The 20,244-nt window shown below is 36.4% G+C and overlaps 1 long non-coding RNA gene across 1 annotated transcript; it reads right to left on the bottom strand.

The window, feature by feature from the left end:
- Positions 1 to 300: 300 nt before the first annotated feature.
- On the bottom strand, positions 301 to 14,337 carry LOC135215109 (uncharacterized). Its single transcript, XR_010314573.1, has 3 exons — positions 14,082 to 14,337; positions 3,402 to 3,435; positions 301 to 975 (listed from the first exon to the last, which is right to left on the bottom strand). It is a non-coding gene; the product is annotated as an uncharacterized LOC135215109 (long non-coding RNA).
- Between the last annotated feature and the right edge of the window lie 5,907 nt (positions 14,338 to 20,244).

Here is a 20,244-nt window from a genome sequence, read left to right as displayed (position 1 = left end):
TCTTATTTAAGCACAGTAATAATTACAATTACAGTACGTATTACATCTAATTGAAAATGTTCGTCCGAGTACTTGGTGAAGTTACTATTAACTTTTTGCGCTTTGTAGATTAGCATATTCTATTAAGTTGCACCGTGATTTATAAATCTGCATTCAATTATTTTAAAAATGCAGTAATTATGTCTCAACAGGAGCCCAAATCTGGTTAAAAAGATCACTATGCTCCTTATTTCGTGACAATGTCAACAGAAACTCAATTTTGTACAAGTATTTATTTCAGACTAACATACTGGGGCTCATTGCAGCATAAAAATTTTGCTTCCTGTGAATCTCAAGAGTTCTTCAAAGTTGCCCATGAACTTGGGAAAAACTTACCTAGATACTTGTAATGTTTAAAGGTTAAAGAGCTTGGTAATATATCTCTAAAGAAGGGGATCAATATCTTTTGAAAGATATGCTGTCTAAACTAGAACCTCATAGCATATCAAAATAAGGGGTCTTTCCCAGATGCTGAAACCTCTGTGAACTGAAACACCACATGGGAAAGTTCAGCCTCTCCTTATGTGCCTTTCAGCTATTGACATTCTTGATCTTACATTAACTGAGCAGTTCCTGCTTATTCATTGTTATCTCGAGCTGTATGTGCTTCTTATGTTCCTAATGTTACACTTAGCATGGCCATGTGTCACCAATTCATTGTTGGAGGGAGAATCATGTGAGGAAAAATGGATGACTGCCATTTCTCTTCTTATGGTAGTGTCTAAAAGTCAAATCAAAATTACTACGAACATATAGTTCATTTCACATGTTGCCACTTTTCTCAGATTTGATTTATAAAACCTTGACCCAAGTTGGAGTATCATGCAGATGTGGCAGAAACTTTGCAACATCTTCCTTATACCAGGTCAGAAAAGGTATACTTCTTGACACTATCGTTCTGCCTTTCTAATACAGAAGACAAAATGAGCGAAAACACTGAAATTTGACAAGAAAAAAATTATTATGGTGAAAATAACCTACAACAAATGAAGAATTTAAATCATAAATTAAATTGTTTTGATAACAGAATAGGATAAGGTTGGTCTAGTTTCTAATCTAATCATTGAAATAAATTGTACAAATGCCCAATATCTAGCCCAGACTACTGATGAAAATAAATGATTCAGTGTGATAAAAAAAATAAACTGTTATTGGCTCCTCAAGTGATGCCAGATTGTAAATTAAGTCAGCCTTGTCCAAGGAATGGTCTCTTTCTTCTGGGCAGCCTATAGGAGGGATAAGTAGGACATTATGACTGGATTAAAGAACACCGAATTGAGGAATGAAGGATTAACTGTAGTATTTGGATCGTAGACCACGATGAAGTTTGGCATCATAACTAATGACAGCCATGTTCATAGTCATTTTGGTTTGACTACAAGTCATGTGCTTTTGAGGACTTAAGTTAAACTTTTGTCATGCATTAAACAGTATGACTGTTACTTAATCTCTTGTAAGTGGTGCTACACACCTTCCTCATTCTCAAATAATGAAGGTATTCCTTCAGACCAGCCTTCATATCCCTCATGGCGCTGCGTGGACATAAGTAAGAAGAAAGCAGCACCTTCATGTTTATTTAGAGGACACAAATGCAGTTTAGAGGACACAAATGCACTTTTTGTATCTTAAAATTATCACTGGCTGCAACACTGAAACCATTGGCTTGGATGGAACCCTTGCAAGAAGATATTCCCTATGACAGAGGTTTTACACATGCCTTCTAAAGGAGGCTGCCTCAAGGATTAGAGAAACCTCAATGAGTTAGTTTTCATAATCCAGTGATAATTCCATATGCCTATCCTTTACTAGAATTTTTTTCAACACATTTCTATTCATGAGTCAATTGGTCCTTATATACAAAGGAAACTCCTCCCCTTCTCAACCTAAAACCTCTGGTCAAACTATTCAGTTTTGAAGCAGGGTGTGACATGATTTTGAGGGAACTGTTATTTCAAACAGGCTTAAGCGAATCTCTGATCGTGATCAATATTTCATTACGAACTCTTGCCTCTTTCAATGACTTATCCTCTAACTAGACTCTGAAGTTGTAAATTCAATATTGTAGCCAATAAATGAGTTGAACCTGGGAGGTTGCACAACACTAAGTGCAATCTTTGGTGCTCCAACTTGACCCCATTAACAGGGAGCACCAAGACCCCATTAACCGAAGTTCTTTTCTTATGAGTACTTATTAAAATTTTATGAAGTTTTGTTGCCAAGTTTAATCCTCCCCTTAAAGTTTACCCAAAACTACATTAAATCTTTAGATTAATAAAGTATAACTTCATAACTGCCTCTAAAAGAACGACAGCAATAATCCACTGTTTAAAAAGCCTGAGTTGCTATTACTGGAACTCAGTTAAGATTCCATTACATATATACTGACTGACTTGGATCTAAAGGGTAAAACTGATCACTATAATTTAAACACCCCGCCCCCCCAAAAAAAAAAAAAAAAATCTAGAGTATGGTTATACAGTGCCACTAACTGCACAGGTTAAAATAGGCTTACAATGTCTGGATATAAATTTTCTGTTGTTGGTTGGGGATGTACCAGATATCATTAAATTTTTCCAGCACAAACAAGGGTGCCCCATTGGCTGCAATTATCCAGAAAATGTGTCTATGACAGCTTATTTTTGGCATGGATGATTGTTTATACAAACAACTGGAGCATGTTGAAAACTCTACAAAGAGTTGTCTGTATATGCATAGATATTTCTACACTCTACAAATAAAAATACAGAACCAAAGTAATTTTTCAAAAATACCAGATGATTACTTGAAAGACATGCATATGAAAAGCCTAATTTAGAGCTCAATTGTTACTGCCAGTTCAGAGGAAAATATTTCAAAGCAGGCATTGAAGGAAGTATGAAATTTTCATTACCTTGTCAACAAACTAGATGGTGAAGCTAGTAGTATATCAAAATAATAGAGCAGACAATACTTAGACTACTGATAAATAAGAATATCTAATTAGTTAATAGGGCAAAAAATACCAACTCGTGCATATTGAAATTTTCAAAATATAATTGAATCCACTCTGCACATCCCTTCACACACTTAATACATACTGAATTTATGATACTGAGAGAGTTATTACGCCATGAAAATTAAAGTTTTTTTTTTTTTAAATTTCACATATGAACATGATATTCTCTTGGAGCTTGCTATGCAAGTCAGTGGTGTTTTGCTTAGACTGACAAATATCATCTACCCAGCATGGCTTATGACAATATTCCTGTGTCTCTCTCTCTAATTAAGCAGTAAACAAACAAGGTCATGACATGAGGTACCAAATAGTACACACAATGCCTAATATATTACAGAAAGAAACTCACATAAGTACTATTACTTACTTGAAAAAAATTGGCTGGACGCCTGAAGAACAATCTGGGAAAAAAAAAAAAAAAATTAGAACTTCTCTTTAGGGTAACAGGGTAACAGATGAGGCATGAATCAAAATCTTTAATGTCTGAAAACACAGAAGTAATATGCTGAAATATAAATGAATTGTATCTAAAAGTATACAATAGTAGTTTTAAATATTAAAATAATTTCACATAAAATACAAAAAGTTTTAAAGATAACAAAGCACAGAAACACCAAGCAGTGAAAGAATGACTTGAACCTTTCAGTAGCTCAAAAAAAATGAAAGTTTTATCAACCAATTCACAGATATCACTGAAACTACTTCGAAGCTACAATCCTCAAAAATATGCGAACAAGAGGAGGTTGAATAACACCTCCATCATGGTGTCAAGAGATGTTTTAATAATCTATGTCAACCACATTCTTCATCCCTTGCATAGTCTGTGAAATCACTACAAAATGGGAAGACTGCACATAGGATACACAAATATCACAAATATATACAGGCAGTCACCTGGTTACGACGCTTTTCAATTATATTCATCAGACATTATTTCCAGGGTTACGACGCCTACAACGCTCATCTGGCAGATGAAATATGACACCCAAAATGCAAAATAATCTATATTTGAAGGTTTTTTTTTATGAAAAATGACATAAGAATGCAGTTTACATAGTTTTCAATGCACCCAAAGCATTAAAAGTAAGGTTTTCTTAGGATTTTTGACGATGTTCCAGCTTACAACAATTTTCGGCTTACGACGCGTTTCAAGAACGGAACCCCCGTCGTAACCCGGGGACTGCCTGTACAAGAAAACTTTTAAGACACAACTCCACATAAAGAAGAATGAGACTTCTGAATACCATGATCAATAAAGAAATGCAGTACATGCCAATTATTATATAATAACTGAACAGGAAACTTAGCATAGCATTCAATTGCAAAATCTGATGAGGACAAATTAAAGTCTACTCTTGAAGTACCATTCTCCACTGTCATAAAAATCATGCATAGGCAAATTATATACACAGCATATAATTTGCTGAAAAAAAATCACAATAAAAAAATGGATAATGTTTACACTATTTATGCAAAGGATTGTTTCACAATAGTTTGTTTCCTGGTCTCAAATTTTGGAGGTTATGCCTACAGTGTTTCCAAAAACACAAGAAGTATCATATACTACATATATCAGACAGATTTTGATTTGGAGGCATACTAAATTACCAGTGGAACTCTTACTACAAAATTTTAATACAATCATTTGGCGTGGGAAAGATGTGGATGTTTTTTCCATTTCAAAAAATTAATACTGTACTTTCAAAATCATGCATCCTTTTGTCCTAAAAACAGTATGAATGCTAACTGCAACAGCACAGGAAAAGAAAACAGATCAGGAGCAGACAGATGGCAACAAAGAAAAGCTGTCCATTCTAAGTCTGCATGAAGGCATTCTGAAAGGAGAAAACTCAGGTCCTAACAGATTCCACAAAGTTGAGTTAGATTCTCTCCCAACACACTGGCTGACCTCCAACCTGCTCGTGGATCAAGGACACAAACAATTGGAATTAGTGGTACCAATCACTGTACAACAATTCAACCTGCTTGTGGATCAAGGACACAAACAATTGGAATTAGTGGTACCAATCACTGTACAACAATTCAACCTGCTTGTGGATCAAGGACAACAACAATTGGAATTAGTGGTACCAATCACTGTACAACAATTCAACCTGCTTGTGGATCAAGGACACAAACAATTGGAATTAGTGGTACCAATCACTGTACAACAATTCAAGATGGATTCATTACTGTTCAAAATTGTAGTCTACAATCACACTTAATTTGGTATGTTAACAATACAAGGTTAACTCATGCCCACTAAATTGTGGTCCGCACTCTTGAAAGACTTTTGTACGATAAGCCAAAGCCAAACTCAAAGCTACTGTTTCACTTGTGCGCACTATCATGTAAGCATACAATTGCATCCTTTTGTCCTAAAAACAGTATGAATGCTAACTGCAACAGCACAGGAAAAGAAAACAGATCAGGAGCAGACAGATGGCAACAAAGAAAAGCTGTCCATTCTAAGTCTGCATGAAGGCATTCTGAAAGGAGAAAACTCCAGGTTCTAAACAGATTCCACAAAGTTGAGTTAGATTCTCTCCCAACATACACTGTTCTGACCTCCAAGCCTGCTCGCTGTTTGTCCATCAAGGACACAAACAATTGGAAGGTTAGTGGTACCAATCACTGTACAACAATTCAACCTGCTTGTGGATCAAGGACACAAACAATTGGAATTAGTGGTACCAATCACTGTACAACAATTCAACCTGCTTGTGGATCAAGGACACAAACAATTGGAATTAGTGGTACCAATCACTGTACAACAATTCAAGATGGATTCATTACTGTTCAAAATTGTAGTCTACAATCACACTTAATTTGGTATGTTAACAATACAAGGTTAACTCATGCCCACTAAATTGTGGTCCGCACTCTTGAAAGACTTTTGTACGATAAGCCAAAGCCAAACTCAAAGCTACTGTTTCACTTGTGCGCACTATCATGTAAGCACACAATTGAGGGATAAACCAAAAACAAGCCCAAGTGCCTGTGTGATCACGTGTATGTGCTCATGATATTCAACCGTTTCATATGCAGCGACCTTCCATTTGAGAACAGTGTCCAAGAATCACATACCTGTAGCTTAGGAGAACAGTGTCCAAGAATCACATACCTGTAGCTTAGGAGTCCTGTGCAAAACAGGAACCATGAAAGGTTTCATTCAGTCTCAGTCACACACAAACAGCCAAGGATAACTTGTGAAAGGAACAGGGTTCTGAACTATAGTTATCTGTCCAGCAGAGCTTTCTATGATCAATAACACCTGAAATAGTTGAGGCATCAGAATTGAACGAAAGCACTATCATGTGCATCACTCCCTAGGTTTGAGGGAAATCACAAACTGGCCAAAGTGCCATATGATTATGAGAGCACAGATCATCTTGGTACCCGTAGATACAACCTACCTATCAGCATGAATGTCATTTACAAAATTGTAATCCGGAGGCTGCAAAGACACTGAGGGAGAAGGTGGTGCTGACTATACCATGCATGCTTTGGGAGAAGCACAAGCAGTCCTCCTGCCCAAGAAGACATGGGAAGATTCAGGGTACTGAGCATGCATGGGAACACATGTCAACTTTACCCAAAGTAGATGTAACACCAACAGGCGAATAAACGTCATTGCGAGTTTAATGAAAAGAGGAGGAAGAAAACAAAAAGCACTTATACCACTTCACATTACTCCACGCTCTCATCATACTCTCCTCCAGAGGTGCAGGAGCAGTAGCTGTGGTCAATGCCACTGGGGAAATTTCCCATGGAACAGATGACCACTACTAAAGGCTTAACAATATTGAGCTCTTAGCAGGAACAGTAACAAGAGAAGGAACAGCTGACAAGGGGTAGGCAGAGGCAATGCATGTGTATGTGTAGGGGTCTCAATTGGGGAGATCCCAGCACATGCACCTGACTCTCCACTAATAACGAATGTCATGGGTACCCATCTCTCAGCTGAGAGAGTAGTGCACAAGTGGATGGAGCAGGGAGAGGTTTGGGCTGCAGATCCTGACCATACAAGGGAGAAGTCATGGTGGGGATCCACCAAAGCTAGGAACATTTAGTGCCACATACACTTGCTCATGCCCCTCTCAACCCCACTGTTCACACTACTTATCTGTCCTAAAGAAGTAAATTAACAAAAGAAAAAAATCCACCAGAAGCAGAGCAAGAAATCCTACCACCATATAAGTAATCTCATTACTAATGTTAAGTGAGCAATTCCAGCTCACACTAAAGAATATTCCAACATACAAGGATCTTTTACGTATTTTTGTAGGAACAAACAGTGAATCCTTCTTCCTTTATTAGCTTAACATAATTTTGTTTGTAGCTTTCACTTTCTGATGAGAAGACAAAGAGCAGAGCAATCATTCTGGAAAAGAAACTCAAGACACCTGATCTGCATGAGGGTGGCCATACAATAATAGCATTAGCCTGTTGTGAGTCGAGACTTTTGCAAGTAATGGTCTTGGTCATTTTAAGAGCCAAGAAATTAATTAGAAAAATCGTCAGCACACATAAATTTCATAATCATTGTGAATAAAAGATCTTTGCCAACAAGGCTAAAATGGAAAGATTATGTGCCATGTACAAGGAGGACCAAACACAAAAGCAGACACCAACTAGCATAGTGAAAATCCAGGCTAATAATGAAAAGAAAGAAAGTCTTTCCACTATGCCTAAAGTGTACTGATCCTACTTAGTATGTGGATACTAGCATAGCAAGGGAGAAATGTCGAGTATACATGTTGCAGAAAAAAAAAATTTCCAGAATAGATATTTAATATTGACAAGATATACTTTTTTGGCTGGATACCAGGGAAAGTACATAATATACATTCATTAGCTTCTTGTTTAATAGTGGTAGAACTTGAAAGCCTGGATGAAAGGTATCACTTGAAGGCTGGCTGTTCTATTCTCCAGGCAAAAGAATTTTGTCAAAAAAACAACTTCCCATTCAAGATTCTTTAAAATTAAAACAACATTCCATCACACACAGCATTTCAGTGGTAAGCTTCCTGATGTCTAAGTTTTCTTGTGCCAATAAACACAACAGTTCTCATGTTACCAGTGGACAAACGAACAGTTTCAAAGTCTAACTTAACTGTTTGATCAACTGTGCATCACTGGCCATGGAGAGTTTTGGAAAGATTTGAACATCATAATATTCTATCATGAGCAATGCTAAGCATGGGAAGTAGCAGCAAAATAGTGCATGACAGGCATTTTGAAGACTTCTGTGAACCCTTTCAAATGCTTTTGCAATGATTCTATTGCTAGTAAAATATCTGAGATATTAGTGTTCAAACAATGGCCAGAATGAGAGAAAATATATGAAGACGACATTCATGGGTTCATTAGCACTAAAGCTCCTGCACTTTCCAATGATGAGCTAATTCAACTGATGGAGAAGTCATACATGAGGCACCAAGAAAGGTCACAGTGGAGATTGGCACACAAATGTTAATCAACGCTACAGAGAAACTTGAAAATAAATAGTCTATTCAAAAACTTATACCTTCCTTGCTTAAGATGCCTGTGCTAACATTATTGACAATCTGATAACTTCAGCACAGAGTCGATAACACACCCTCTAGCATATAATTTAATTGTTAATACCTAACTTGTCAATAATATGAAGCCCTCTTTTGTAGTCAGAGTACCCCAGGGCACTGGTATTTACATCACCTAAAGTAGCCAAGAGCAAAGGTTCAAATATGGGTGCTTATGACCCAAAAGTTTATAGTAAATACTAAAACGCCTCCAGCTCTGCTTAATTAGGATATTACCAATTCATTTTTAATCATTTGTTTTTCTGACAAATCTGTTTCTTCTTAATATATTACCATTCCTTCTCAAATATTTTTTTAAAGTGACTGATTAATAGCTGATTACTCACACAGTATCTTGCTGGCTTCCTATAAGTAGGCCAGGTTATTCCTTCCCTATTCTGGTTAATAATGAGCATTCAATTAATTTTTATCTAATTTTCTTATGTATTTTTACATAATTCGTGATTTATATTACTCCTGATGGTTAACAACAACTGTATTACTATTAGCTGGTGGACTGTTAATGGTTTTAGTTCATACAGTAACTCTTCTTCGTTATATTCCAAGTACAATATGCTCTTTATTTTTTTTTTACTTTTTATTTTTGTTCTGATTACTAATACTCTTGCCAAAAATTATATTTCTATAATAAAATAATGTATTATTCATACTTACCAAGCAATTATTCAGCGGTAGGATTGTGTAGGAGTCCTACAGCGGAATAATTGCTTGGTAAGACTCTGAATAAAATATCTAATGTGTTTTGTCTGCAGCCCATAATTGGTATATACATTTATTTACACATATAGCGTAATTCTGTATACGGAGTACTTTATTATTCTTTGCGCTTGTAAAATGTTTGGATTCATGTCTTTGTGAATTTTGTTGTGTGGCATAATTTAATATTAGTTTATAACTTAAGTATGCCTAAACAAAATTTCCTAACATTTGCCAGGCAGAGGCTACTGTACTTTCATGTCTTTGCTGAAAATGGATCCTATGTGTTGAGGCCTAAGCTTCTGTCCTGGTCAGACTGGTACACTCACCAATAGGCTCACTAAGACAGAACTGGCACAGAAGGACAGGCATTTTGCTATTGGGGCCAAAAATTGTTTTTTCTCTTTTAGCATTTGTATCTTCATCTTCTTTTGCCATGGTTAAGATGCACTAGTCCTCTAGTGAAGACCTGTTACCCACTGCTCAGCCTACCTACTCACCTAATCCTTCAAAAGGGGTACAATCAACCAATGGCTGCTTCCAACACCTTCAAGTTGCTAAACAACAGGCTCTTGTAATATGTCCCCAATTACAACATCCCCATCAAGATAGATACAACAGTGGTCCCAGCAGGAGTTCCTGTAAATCACCTCACTTCAGGCTGCAAAGTCCCCTTACCTTTCCTTTCTGCCTCTGACATTTAAAGACCTCAGAGTTTCAAACCTCCTTGACCAGGACTCATTCCCATATAAGTAATTCATGGAAATAGCAAAGAAATTACTGATCACCACAATGAGAACAGCAATGAAAAATCTGGTTAAGTCAGCCTCCAGACTCCCTCAAAGCCCACCAACTGTAGTAGCCTGTCTTCCTACTCTTCACAGAACAGAGAAAGGTAGCCCTAGACACTGTTTAATTCACTGAGAAGACAGCAGGCATCCTTTTGATCATGTCCACTACTTGTTTGAGGAGGAAGACAAATAAGAGGAAGAAAAACAAATAATCCACACAAGTACAACTCTTCTGCCTGTGAGGTCTGGTTTTCAGAGACTTTAGATGAAAGCACAAGAAAAGGTAAATCATCTACTCATGCACTTCTCTTATGTCAGAGAGGGGTTGTCTCCACAGAGTTTGAGTGTATTATACACAAGCAATACAGGTAGAAATATCAGTAGGAAACATGATACTATCTGGTTAGTTTCTAAATAGAGTAAGCCCACCCTTCCACCACACTAAGTAGCCTACAGGACTTAGTGGTCAGCTGTACTGCTAGTGCACCCTGTTGCATTCTTCCAAGAGGTCATAACCAACATCAAGTGGTGGCAGAACCCAGTTAATCTCTTGATAGGCATCCCTGGGTTCATTGAGCTCCAGAAGTCCTTCACAGACACTCGGTCAACTAGCAACAATTGCAAGGCCAGTGGCTAGCAGAAAGCAACACACCTAAGCCCTATAGAAACTGTAACATGATTCTAAGATGTATCTTACTATTGAGACTGTTTTCCTGATAGCATCTGCATCTTCAAGATGTGAATGAGTTAGTACATGGTCTCCCTGGTAACGTTACACAAACAACAGGCTGATCTTTGGCAGGACTCATTTACCCCTGATTTTGCCATCGAGATATCGAGTCCATACGCAGGATCACCACTGTCCCATTTGCCATTCCAGCCTTGGCTTCCAATAATGCAAATATTCTCTATTCATCTACAAAGGATACACATCTTCAAAAATACTGCTTACTATTAGCCATGACATTTTCTGCAAGCATATCCTGATGTCTGAAGAAGAGGCTGGCTGAGTAAGACTGTGCAGGAGATCAGAACCCACTCTGCTTCCCCTGGCTTTCAAGAACAACTTCAATCAGCCTCTACCATTCTTTAACTTTGCAACATTATGCACAAGGAGATCAGATTTGACTAGTTAGTCACAGCAGCAAATGATGTACATACAGTAATTCACTAATCATCTTCCTCCCTCCCAAACATCACCATGGCCTATTCATCAATCGTTCTCAAAAGATGTAGTCTTCTGTGGTTATAAAGACAGAAGTCTCAATTATACCAATTTTGTCGTTAGAAAAAATTATACGCTCCAATTTACTCACTGGGTGTTCAACTGTTCAACTACCTACAGCATCACAGAAAAAATCTGTAGACACTTAGGTTCCTGACCAACTTGTCCCCAAGTACTGCACTAGTAGATCCCAAGGACTTTTGTATAAGTTAAGTATATCTTAGTTTTACCAGACCACTGAGCTGATTAACAGCTCTCCTAGGGCTGGCCCGAAGGATTAGATATTTTTACGTGGCTAGGAACCAATTGGTTACCTAGCAACGGGACCTACAGCTTATTGTGGGATCCGAACCACACTATATCGAGAAATGAACTTCTATCACCAGAAATAAATTTCTCTGATTCCGCGTTGACCGAGCCGGGAATCGAACCTGGGACCACCGGATTGGCAGCCCAGCTCGAAAACCACTCGTCCAGCGTGGAACTAAGGACTTTTGTATAAGGCCAGGACTTTATATTGACTGACTTTCCACCTAAATTGTTATTCAGGCTCTCTATGAATAATGGTTTTGAGCAAGTTTTTATAACGCAATTCATCATACAAGCCCATCAGTCACATGCTAAATGTCCTATCATATCATTTCTGTGCAAGATGAGGAGTGCTCCCTTCTTGAAACTGTTTTACATTTCATGAAGTCAAATTTATTTTGCTCACTGATCAAGTCCTTAGAACTAATCTGACACAACAAATCTAATCCTACATTTGCAGAGATGAGGCATCCTACCTGTGTTATTGCATCCTACCTGTGTTATTTAGTGGTATATGCCTCTACTGATAACATCAATAAACAAGTGGCCAGCGGTTCAAAATCCTTAGATTCTGAACTGGTTGACAAAAGGCAGATGCTTCCATTCTTTCCCCTCAGAATCAAGACATAATGACAGATGTACCGACAATGTGAGAGGAAATCAAAATGTCAAGAAGGACCACATGGCACATTGTCACATCTTTCAAGTTCATGCCACCAAAATTTGGTTATTTCTTTACTCTGACAATGGAATGACATATATTAAATAGTAAAATGTATTCCTAATATCCATTCAAAATCTCATCTGTACTGACTTGGCTTTAAATGAATGATTTTTATCTAATATATATATATATATATATATATATATATATATATAGATATTATATATATATATATATATATATATAATATATACTATATTTCCAAGAGTGTATACTCCATCCTTTGAGTCATGATTATGCAAGTCATTCATTAAATCAGCTTCATGGTGCAACAACAATGTTTAATACATGTGGCTAATAATACACTTTTAGTAAGGTTTTCTAAAGTATTTTTTAAAAAAAAGTACATGAGGACTGATGCTCCTGATATTAAGTTAAAGATGTTAAGCTGGGACACATCTCTGGAACATGTATGCTTGGACCAATTTAATTTTTTACTCCTTTGCCATAAATTCATCATTGGAAGATTTATTTAAAACAAAATAAAAATCCAGTTTATCCATAACTCAAAACATATGCCAGAAATATAATTAAATGCTGTTAGTTTTCTGGACACCATAGTAAAATATTTACCAAGCATTTGCCTTGTGTCCAAAATTTTCATTTATTGCTATGTATCATATTTTCATTTATTGCTATGTAAATCCTATCAGTTACATGTCACTCCAATAATGACCTACTTGACCTACCCTCACACATGAGACATTATCACCCTAAAGCTTTGTTCATGAATTTAAATATCAAACCTGAATATCATTAAGACTTATGAAAATTGGGAATTTCATTTTAGGCACAATAGCCTATACTTAGCAATCACTAGGCCTATATGCCTACAGCACTCTACTATGGCCCAACTAGGCTACTCCCGACCATAGCCTAGAAGAAACCATTTATTTTTAAGATCAAGAAATTAGCCTGCAAGATTTTCAAAGCAGGGTCAAAGCAGCACACCATCGTAAATCGGCCAATTCCCAACTCTAATCTGGAAGAAATACACTTTTGTTTTTAATTACGCTGTGCCCAAGGTAATTGAATGCATACATTATTTCATAAACGACACTAAAAATTAAGAATAAAGCACAACTTGACCTCATTAGTCTATCTCTCTCAGAGGCTATTGGATCTAAGACAGACTCGACGAATTGTAAAATCTGTTATCATCAGTTTGCCGTTATCACTTAATAGTATACCTAGGTAGGTATACCTTCTTCGGGGCATGAAAATAACATACCTATGCCCGAAGGTTCATAATACCTAATACAATAAACGTATGCCAAGTATTCCAGCGGGCATTCTCGGATATAGTAGCTATACCCTATTTTGGGTACAGAATAATTCGGCACCCGACCTGGTTCCCTTTTTCGGTTCCTTTTAATGCCCGAAGGCCTTTAATAATAGTAAAAAAACGTATGCCCCGTCTTCCAGGGGCATTCTCGGCATACTTTCGTGACAAAGCACCATATGAGGGTCAAAATAAAAGCTGACATAAGGGATGTGAAGACATCTGTCCAGACACATAACACAAACCATATCGTCATTCATAACCATAGATAAAAAAAAAGAAAAAAAAACACCTTCGTCTGCTTTCACACACCACCACAGACACCTCGCTATAAACACCTTTATTTCGCGTTGATATTTGCCACCAAACGCTATTTTTACTTGATGGAAGTCAGCACGGACACATCACAGTTTGAAAATGCGTAAAATATCTCACCTTCGCCAGTGAAATAAGCGTAAAATGCGGCGAGACAACGCGAAACGCGGCACTCGGTCACTCGGACAGCAGACGAGACAACGGCTACTAACGGCATCTGTTGGATGCGAGAGGAAGGTGGGCGTCGTTTCCTACGTTTGTTTTTCAACAAAATTCACACACGGGCGTCTTCTTCTCTTTACTTTACTTTTAGGGGTTTATTTCCCCCCCACCCCCGTTTCCGTCAGGAATCCTGTAATCTTGCATTCTACACCCTCTTTCATGCTATAAGTTTATGTTCATCCAGCGTTAGGTTAACGTCAGTAGGAAAAGCTTGCGATCCAAATTATGGACAAAGTATTCTCTTAATTCTGTTTTCCGTTTCTGTCAGGCATACTGGAATCGTGCGTTTTATACGCTCTTACAAGAGGGTAAGTTTATTATCTCCTTTCAATATTTAAGTTTATATATTCTTGCGTTTAAGCTCTCTTCTGTTGTAATGTAGCTCTTCTTTTTTCTTTCATGTCAGGAATCTTGGAATCCTGCATTCTGTACGCTCTTCCAATAGCATATGTTTATTTTTTCAATATTATAAGTTTATTATTCTTGTAGCATTATAAACTACCTTCTATTGTAAGGTACCTCTTTCTTCTTTCTCTTCGTTTTTCTTTCTGTCGGGAACCCTGGAATCCTGCATCTATACGTCCTTTCAACCGCATACATTTATCAGCCATTCAATATATAAGTTTATAATCTTCCTGTGCATAAGCTCGCTTATTGTAGGGTTCCTCTACTTTTACCCCCTTAATGTCCGGAATCTTGGAATCCTGCATCATATACGCTCTTGAATATCATTAGTTTCTATTCCTCTTAAGTTAAAGTTCTCTTCTGTTAAATATTTAAGTATTTTTTTATTATCTGTTTTCGTTTCTGTCAGGAATCCTGCATTCTGTACCAATTTACCATCGATGCCATAAGTTTATCTCGGTCCCTTTCGTTTAAGCACTCTTCTATTGTAAGGTACAAGGAGTCATATCTATTTACAAGATATTCTTGCTATAAAACCAGTTTTTATCGTATTTTTCACTTTCGCGAAATCCCCAAATTTTTAGCACCGTGGCAGTAGGAAAAAGCTGCGATCCAAATTATCAAGAAAGTAGACATATGCACAAATCATAGTTACGCTTGGTAAAGTTGCTTTATATATAGAATTCTCAGTGATCAATTTTTTATATGTCAGTAATTGCTGGTAAATCTTCGAGTGTATTCAAAAGGATAAGAACAGTACATTTATTTCTAAAACGAAAATTAACGCCATTGTTGATCATGCATATCGGCCTATAAATTCTTGCACGGTTAGGTTCCTAAATCTTGATTAGTCACTTTGTGTAACGTAAAGATTGTTAACATCATATGCTATAAAAGAATGTAATGTTAACGATAATAAAGCTGAACACTCTTCACTTGCAAAAAAATGTTGCAGTTTAATCGTCTTAAAATTATGGCAATCGTGGATAAATGTCAGGGTTGGTCAAACCATTGTCAATATATATAAATATATATATAGATATATATATATATATATATATATATAGATATATATATATATATATATATGATATCTATATATATATATTATATATATATATATATATATATATATATGTGTGTGTGTGTGTGTGTGTGTGTGTGTGTGTGTGTGTGTGTGTGTGTGTGTGTGTGTGTGTGTGTGTGTGTATGAGTGAGAAAGACCAACCCTGACATTTATTTATCACGATTGCCATAATTTCAAGACGTTTAAACTGCAACATTTTCTTGCGGCTGAAGAGTGTTCAGTTTCATCATCATTAACATTACATTTTGTTATAGCATGCGATGTTAACAATCTTCAACGTTACACAAAGTGACTAATCGGGATTTAGGGGTCTAACCTAGCAAGAATTTATAGGCCGATATACATGCAATAAATGTACTGTTCTTATCCTTTTAAGTACACTCGAAGATTCACCGACAATTACTGACATATAACAAGTTGATCATTGAGAATCTTTTTATTTAGTAAATCACATTTTTCGAAGTCTAATTTGCTGTAATGACTGGACGAAGCTCAGAATTGTCCCAACAAACTATACAATTATTGAAATATTGCAATCTTTCGTTTTCAAAAGCCCATTTCCTAAAGTATAAATACATGCAAACACGATGTTAGAGTATCAAGAGCCAAATTTACTGCCGCGGCTGTTCAGATTGGGAAAATGGGTTAACTTTTGTTAGACTTAAGATTATTATAAACTTATTTACTTTATAGTCAACTTGCAACTCAATCATATTGTATCAAAAAGCTTTAAAGCAAAATTTCTGATATTTTTGTTTTTACTATTTGCCTTTTCCGTCATCTGGCGCCATCTCTCCCTTGAAAGTCTAGAACTCTCTACCACCGACTTAAAGAACTTCCGTGACAGCTTCCTTTCCGACGATCTGCGACACATGTCAAATCATCTGACTCTTCGACCTTTGACCACTGCACTTTGAAAACCTCTGCGACCCTTGCCATATGCATGACGTTTTATTAAAGTGCCAGTTGATGCATGCATCACTTTTATTGCCACATTGCTCACACAAAACTATTATTACCGTTTCATTTTTCAGCCGGTTCAGGAAAAATGTCTCGGCGAGGAAACTGACATATACACAAAGTTAATAAAGCCTTTGTTGATTGACAAAAGCACTAACAAAGTCATTAGCATCCATTATGGTGACAGATGAATGTCATTACGTCCTGTCGCTGCTTCCTGACCAAATCATTAGTTGGCCTTGAGAACGACACGTGGGTACGATGGTACTACATGAATCAGTGAGGAGTCACATGCCCGGACGTAGACCTAAAATTATAGTAGGCTGCGATCGAGATAATCCTTTTATTTTTTTTCTGGGTGTGGGTAAACACCCCATGTATAATGAACTTAATATAATGTTTAGTCTTGGAATAAACTCTTGCCTCTCCATCAGGTTTCGTTTTCTCGCTCTAGCGGAAAATTCGATCCATAGGCAATTGACCTTACCAGTTCTTAGACAAAGTACCTACACTGTCAGGCAAAGTCAGCTACACTGTCACTTCAGACAAACATATCTATTTTAGATATTGGCATGCTTTTCTTGTAAGGCAATCCGGAACCGTTCATTTTTATATAATAATCTTGCTCAACCTTCTACCAAGAGCATTGTTGCATGTCCAAACCTCTGAGCAACCTTCCAGTCGAGTACTATTACAGTAAATATATTCTCATGTCTCAACCGAACCCCAGTAACTCAGAACTTTACCTGGGTTAGTCACAATGAGCTGCCTCAGGAAGTTTTCAGTGAGGAAATGCCTATCACCACGACTGTGAGTAATGTTGTTATCTAAGTTTGAAATTAAAAAGAAAAGAAACTTCAATGCTTCAAATATCTTGAAACAATTCCAAAGGTTTGGTTATCGATTAAGTTTCTTCGTGCTTTTTAGTCCACGAATGAAACCTGGAATGTATCTATATTTTCGCACTTTCGGAAAATAAAGATTTATAGTCTTCTTTCATTGTGTTTTGTCTAATCTCTAAAATGTAGCTATTTCTAGCTCTCATGCTTATTATTTATTAGATGTACTAAAGACGGGAATTGAATAAACTAGTACTTAAAACGGGAGCTGAATAAACTAAGCGTATTTAATGACGTATAAGGAAACTTACAAAATGATTGATCTCGTGAGAAAATTACACTAGCGAACTATACTCGGTTTTTTTCCATCTGTCTATCCGCCTGTGTTGTTTGCGTATGGTAACACTGCGTCCCGGGCTTTAGATAGTTACATTCAACAATAATAACAATATCCTATTTCGAATATTAACGGTGTAATTCGCATACAGTAAATTATCAAAACACTTTTCAGTTGCAAATGTACACCCAGATATCCTTTTATTTACCTAAAACTTACACACAGCATAACTATTTAAAGCCCGAGACGCAGTGTTACCATACAAAAACACCACAGACGGATGGACAGATGGAATTTATATATATATATATATATATATATATATAGTTTGCTAACTACATTAGACCAACATTAGGCATGCATATATTTTCAAAATACTTGAACTTTATTTATGCACGAAAGAAGATTTTGTATATGTATGTATTGTATGTATGTAGTATGTATGATGTATGTCTTTATGTAATGTATGTATATACATTATATAATATACATACACACACACACAAACACACTATATATATATATATATATATATATATATATATATATCATATATATATATATATATTACTTTAATTGACTGCTTTTGAAGCAATGTACTAAAGGCAAATGTTAACATTCTATAAAGCTGACTTGAAAGTTGTTTTCTTCTCTTATATTTCGCATATAATATTCCCTTCTCTGCATCCTAGCACGTCGAGTGTAAAATGAAAGGAAACTGTATTTTGAGTCCAACGATGCTCAACACCCTCCTTATCTGGTCAGACTTCTTGAGCGCTAAGCCTACGGGTGTTTAAATCTCTGGTGATACCAAAAGAGACAATATTACGTTCATGATTGCAGTTCCCAGCATTCAGGACGTCCGGGTTCTAGTCCGGTATAATCAAATCTAAATCGGCATTTGGAGAGTTCGTACTACAAACACTGCAAATTATTGTGTTGATAATTTAGCAAGAAAAATTTATTGTGAACATACTATATTGAGAGAATTACAATTGCGCATGAGACTCGGAAAGCAACAGTTTTTAAATTTATTAATTATTAAATGATGCTTCTATAAAGTCGTAATTTTTAAAATATATTACACATATTTATGAAATTGTGTATGAAAACATATTGATGATGGTAAGGCATGAAACAGTAAATTCGAATCGGGAGTGCCATCCAGTACCTATATTATAAAAATATTACAAAATGAATTAAGTACAGTTGCCAAAAAAAAAACCATTAATAATATTGGATCTTTGGTGTTGATAATTTTTATAATATAGTACGCTCAACTGAAGTTCATCCAAAAGGCAATAGTATTCTTGAGAAGAAGAACGATGGCACGAAACCTTCGTAGATACAAACAAAAGAGGTTGCGTTCTATACATGTACTATGTCCTATCGATATTCATATCGATCGTGTTTTCCTGTAGAGTTTAGGAGAGAGAGAGAGAGAGAGAGAGAGAGAGAGAGAGAGAGAGAGAGAGAGAGGGGGAGAGAGAGAGAGAGAGAGAGAGAGAGAGAGAGAGAGAGAGAGCGCAAGCACTTTAGACCCATATGCCCTTTGATGATTTATCTGGAAGATTTAGATTGAATTTTAGCCGACGCACAACGTGATACTAAAAGCTATAAGCTTTTAGTATCACTATTCTTGACATGGTTTGTATTTGTCTGTTATCTCCTAATTTTCGTCTCAAAATCCAAGTAATCAATGCGGGAATCTTCAATTCAACCTTTGCCTCAAGTTTTTTTTTCGTTATAGTTGTTTATAAAGCAAGATGAAGAGGATTCTGCCCGTGTAAGTGACGACTGCCAAATCTTATCTTCACCATAATCGTCAGCGAATTGTCACCATATAGATTACAATGGGGAAGAGGTTAATACAAAAGAAAAGCTTCAAATCAGGTAAATGCCACATTCCTTGTTACAGTAATAATTTTATATGTACTTAACCTTCGTGTTTAGCGTTTGCACTTGCAGGAACTAGTACGTGTCCCCTGCATATAGTATATATCTGGAGCGCGATCTCTATACCAAATACCAATACTACGTAGTTCGGTGGTCTTCCACCAGGGCGGAGTTGCAAAGCCTTGCGGCCATTTTTAAAGGTCTGCCAACCCACAAATTGAACAAGGGTTAGCGCAATTGTGAATGTTTTTTATTTTAGAGTTAAATGTTTAATGATTCAGTGTTTAGAAAATTTTTATAGCTTAGTGAGTTAGTGTTTATTGAATGTTTATGAGTAAATGTTTAGTTTAGGGTTTAGTGAATGTTTACTGAATGGTTAGTGTTTTGTGACTGTTATTGCATCTTTATTATGCAAGTACGTAGCTATTCAGTGAAAGTTTAGTAGTTAATCTTTAGGGTTTTAATGAATGTTTTGTGAATGTTTAGTGTGTACGTAATCAATGAATGTTTAGTGAGTGGTTGGTGAATGTTTGAGTA

This window comes from Macrobrachium nipponense, chromosome 5 (genome assembly GCF_015104395.2).
Source record: "Macrobrachium nipponense isolate FS-2020 chromosome 5, ASM1510439v2, whole genome shotgun sequence".
NCBI lineage: Eukaryota > Metazoa > Arthropoda > Malacostraca > Decapoda > Palaemonidae > Macrobrachium > Macrobrachium nipponense.
This window is presented reverse-complemented; position numbering and strand designations above follow the sequence as displayed.